We start from the raw sequence: 5,000 nt of genomic DNA on the forward strand, positions 1-5,000 counted from the left end.
TTCTTCAAATCTGACGTCGTTTATCTTCTTTATTTTGCTTTAATTACTGTTTTCTATTCTGTCCCCTTGCTATAACGTGTATGACAGCCTAATTTTGCTATCTAGGCCTAGAACTCTTCCATGGTCTTGTTCAATCAGTATCAAAACCAAACCAAGACTTTCACGCTCCTTCTCCCAGGTTTAGTCCCGAGACAATGCCCGGCTGTGTAAGCACTCCCCCCACCCCCCTTTTTCTTCCCTTCTATGGTACGGCCTCCCGTCTCCCCTCTTCGGTGTTTACGTTTCTCCAACCTACTCTGAGTCAGTTTCCTCCTCGTCCCCTCTCCTCTCTCTCTTCGAACCCCCCTCACTTTCCTCTCACTGTCTGCCTCTGTATCTGTCTGTCTGTTTGTCTGCTTGTCTCTCGTTCTTTCTCTGTCTTTATGATTGTCTTTCTGTCAATCAATCTGTCTATCTCATTCCCCTTCCCATTTCCCTCCCCCTCCTTCCCTTCTCTTTCTCTCTATCCCTCCCTATAGCCGGCGTGGGCCTTGGGGCGTCCACTGCGGCATCCCCCGCGAGCGCCTGGCCAGCCGGACACTAATACCGTAGCAGCCCGGCGCCAACCCGCAGGTATGAGGGGAGGAGCTGGGCAGGCCGCGAGGGGAAGCCGCTCGGAACAAGGGAAGGGGAAAGGGATTGGAGGGAGGGCTCGCATGGCTCTGTGGCGGCAGACGATCCTCTTTTTACAGCTCATGGGAAGGCCCCTCTCTCCTTTCTCTTGTTAATTTCAAGTTTGGATTACAAGTCGGATATGCCACACACAAAAACCCTCACGCAGGCACATGCATACACATATACTAGTATATGCAAATGCAAATACACATACACATACAAATACAAATACACATAAATATAGGCTATACACACACACACACACACACACACACACACACACACTACACACACACACACACACACACACTCCCACTCCCACTCCCACTCCCACTCCCACTCCCACTCCCACTCCCACTCCCACCCCCACTCCCACTCCCACTCCCACCCACAAATCCCTTTCCTTAAATATTTAGGCGTCCTCCCCTAAGAACAGGCAGGCGGTGCAGACATGAAACGATAGCCTACAGCTGCCCTCGCCTCGCTTTTTCGCTCTGGGCCCTTGGTTTCTCTTGGTCTCCCTTGCCTCACGCAGTTCATTTCTTTGGTTCCTTCCCCTTCCTTCCGCTCTTATCTTCTGTCTCCTTCTCCTCTTCCTCCCCCCCCCCCCCCGACACTGTTTAGATTAGCGTCACGCCGCTCTCCCCAACACGATCGTTTCGTGATGTAATGTTGCCATTCGCCGTCCATGACAGCGGCCCAAACATTGCGAAAATTGCCCTCATGTCTAATAACAGAAGGAATTACAGCCTACTACGGGTTCAATACTGCTCGCAGGCGCACGCAGCAGGCACGTGGAAACGCGTAGTAGACAAAGCAGAAAAAGTAAGCAAGTTGCCCGTGCATGAGGATGAAAACTACACGGGAAAACGTCACGGAAGTTATTTTGAACTTAATTCCGCTTCGTGTCTGCAGACAGCACGGCCCTTGCGGTGTACGAGTCAGGTGCTCATTAGCCGTCCCGGGCATGCACGCCTGTGTGCCTCGCTCAGACACACCTATAAACCGTAATTTGAGGCATTAACAGGTCGTATATCCTGTCACAGATAGCATAGGCCAAACTTGAAACTTACTCTCCCGTGTAAGTATAACAGGTAACTAACCACTCACTTATTATAAGATTTATATTACTATATATTTGACAATAACTGTATTTTTTGTGCAGCGATATAATTTGCCAATCATATCTTAAATAATACTTCTTTACATTATACACGTTCGTTTTTAGACAATTCAGAACGAGGTATAGGTACATATATGTATATGTATATACACGTAAACATTTATATTCCGACATGTATGAATACACACACATATGTGTGTTGACATACATATACATATATGTATATCTATGTGTACATATACTTATGTGTATATATATACATACGTATATATGCATACATGCATATATGTATATATGTGTATGTCTATATCATATTATATATATTATATATATATATGCATATATATATATATATATATATATATATATATATATATGCATATATGTATATATGTGTATGTCTATATATCATATTATATATATATAGTTATATATATATAGTTATATATATATATATATATATATATATATATATGCATATGTATGTGTATATATACATAGCTATATAAATATTTATATGTATGTATGTATGTGTACAAATATCAAATATATATACTATGTATATATGTATGTATGTATGTATGTATGTATGTATGTGTACAAATATCAAATATATATACTATGTATATATGTATGTATGTATGTATGTATATATATATATGTATATGTATATAAATGGATATATAAATACATATATATAACGTAATTCCACAGCATTGTGTCGCAAGTACGCAAGTGTGGCAAGGACCTCCTCCCTTTCTGCCGCAAGTGTTACATGTTGATTCAGCAGGTGCAAGGAACATATGTTGCGCTCATTACGATGAGAAACCCACGTAACTAGTCTAATCCAGCGGCTGTATTCATTATTCCTACACCCCGATATCCGCTTTCTCCCTTTTCTTATGCATATCACTGGCGGGGAAAACACGGCCATTCTTCGCAGAGGGACACACCCTAGGCCTTGGCACGGAATTCCGCGGGTTTGAATGAAACCAGCCCTCAAGCTAACTAGATTCTTTGAGATCAATTCCATGTATGATCGAGCTCCCGCGGGTGAGAGCTGACCACTTCAGTACAAGTCATGGTGACTGTGCTCAGTGGGGCTTTCTTCACATCACCTAGACACACTGAGTCACTCTCTCACTCACAAACACCCAGATACACACATACAGACACAGATTAATGCACATACAGACACATACACAGATACACACACACACACACACACACACACACACACACACACACACACACACACACACACACACACACACACACACAAATATTTGTAATGAAGCTAGGAAGCTTAATTATTTTACATAGTTTGTCACGGTTTTTTATGATTGATAGTCATCCTATTCATCATCATCATTGTTCTTGCCATAACCATTATCAATATTACCATAATCTTAGTTTCACATCCCTCTATTCTCTCTGGATGAAGCTACATTTCGTAATTCGAGAATAAACTAAATTTTAAAAAATAACAACTGAATACGCGATGTATTGTATTAACGCAATATTCACGCCAATCAACAACTTCACGACTTCCCGAGCGTAAAACGTGCGCTCCGGAATTTCCCACGCCCGCGACAGCTTGTGGGCGGGGCGCTGGGGGAGAGGCTTGGATCTCCTCCCTCCTCTCTCCTCGTACCCCACCTAACCCATACCACACCCCTACCCCCAGCCACCACCATCGAAAGTAGAGAGAGAAAACACCAACAGATGGCACGAAATTCTAGAGAGCGCGCGTGTGTATGTACATAAACGCATGTTATTATGCTATTGAACGCATATTGAGAATGGAAGGTTCACTTTCACCTGGCAGTGGCTACCCTGAGCCCTCGGCCTCACCGCATTCTCCACTCATTACTCCCAGAGTTTCTCTTATCTGTGGAAACTTTGCAGCTCGAGGTCGCCGTTCTGGGGAAAAATGAATCCAACAACAAGAGTTCCAGCATTACGTGATCGCGGCAGATACAGCGGCCGTAATGCTGTGTGCCGGAGCGTGGCGCAAGCGGGGAAGATTGGTGGAGCTCCAATGCCGACCTTCACGCTCGGCACAATTCTACAACAAAGCTATGTGAACATCACCGCTCGGTTCTGACCGCTGAACAAACCAGTTCTAGGAAGACACATCTCACACATCACCCTCCTCCAGCAATGGCGAACCCAGCAACACGCCGACCGCAGCTTCGCCAGGAACCCACAACATAGCCAGTGCTTGCGTTGCTCGCTTCATGTCCCCCAGGTGCTCGAATGACGCAGGCAACCTGAGCTGACATAAGGCTCCCCAACTTCCCTACCTTCCGCCCATCCCTGAAAACGGAGCCCTCCCCTCCCCTTCTTCCCGGCCCTTCTCTTTTCCCATCCCTTCGCTTTCCTTTCCCTTCCCTTCACTATCTTCTCCCTTCCCTTCTCTTCCCTTCCCCTCCCTACCCTACTCTTTTCCCTTCCCTTCCCTTCCCTTCCCTTCCCTTCCCTTCCCTTCCCTTCCCTTCCCTTCCCTTCCCTTCCCTTCCCTTCCCTTCCCTTCCCTTCCCTTCCCTTCCCTTCCCTACCCTTCTCTTTTCCTTTCCATTCCCTTCCCTTCTCTTTCCCCTTCTCTTCTAGGTACTATTCGCCCTCTCGAGCAGTTCCTCTCCCCTCGTCACCCTCCTCTATCTTTCAATTCAATGGTATCCTTTCTTCCCCGTCGCCCATACCTTTCCCGCTGGTTTAGTGCCTCTCATCCTTTTTAACTCATCCAGGAACACCTTCTCTCCGTCTATCAGCACCCACTTTGCAACCCTTGCATTGTAGGTCTTTCTGCAGCATCCCATCGCAAGGCATCGGGAAGTGACTCGGTCCCAACACATCGTAAGCATCCGCCAGTCAAGTTTCAGTCACTTATCTACCGAATACCGAGAATTATTTGTCTTTCACCTCAGTCAATAGCCATTACCCTGGCGTATTCATGTACAGCAGGGGAGGCAAAGGGAGAGGGGGGGAAGGAAGAAAAGAACGAGGAAAAACAAAATAGCATTACGTGAGGGAAACAGCGAAGGAAGAGATAAAGACGGAAGACGCAAGGAGGGGCACCAGGACCTCTCTCCCCACGAACACCTAGACGTCACAGGAAAGTATTCCAACTCGGCACCAATCTATGACGCGTTTAATTAAATGCTGGCCCGACCTGGCTTCCTCGCTGGCTGCCGCAACTTGGCCCCGCTTAAGTTTGCCT

At 46.0% G+C, this 5,000-nt stretch overlaps 1 protein-coding gene and 1 long non-coding RNA gene across 4 annotated transcripts in view; both read right to left on the reverse strand.

Moving 5' to 3' along the window:
* Positions 1-5,000, reverse strand: part of LOC125040023 (disintegrin and metalloproteinase domain-containing protein 10-like) — a 167,299-nt gene that overhangs the window by 147,231 nt on the left and 15,068 nt on the right. The window lies entirely within an intron of this gene.
* The window catches only part of LOC125040024, a 59,227-nt gene that overhangs the window by 49,848 nt on the left and 4,379 nt on the right, over positions 1-5,000 (reverse strand). The gene's annotated exons all lie outside the window — the stretch shown is intronic.

The sequence above is a fragment of the Penaeus chinensis genome, chromosome 28 (assembly GCF_019202785.1).
Source record: "Penaeus chinensis breed Huanghai No. 1 chromosome 28, ASM1920278v2, whole genome shotgun sequence".
Classification (NCBI taxonomy): domain Eukaryota; kingdom Metazoa; phylum Arthropoda; class Malacostraca; order Decapoda; family Penaeidae; genus Penaeus; species Penaeus chinensis.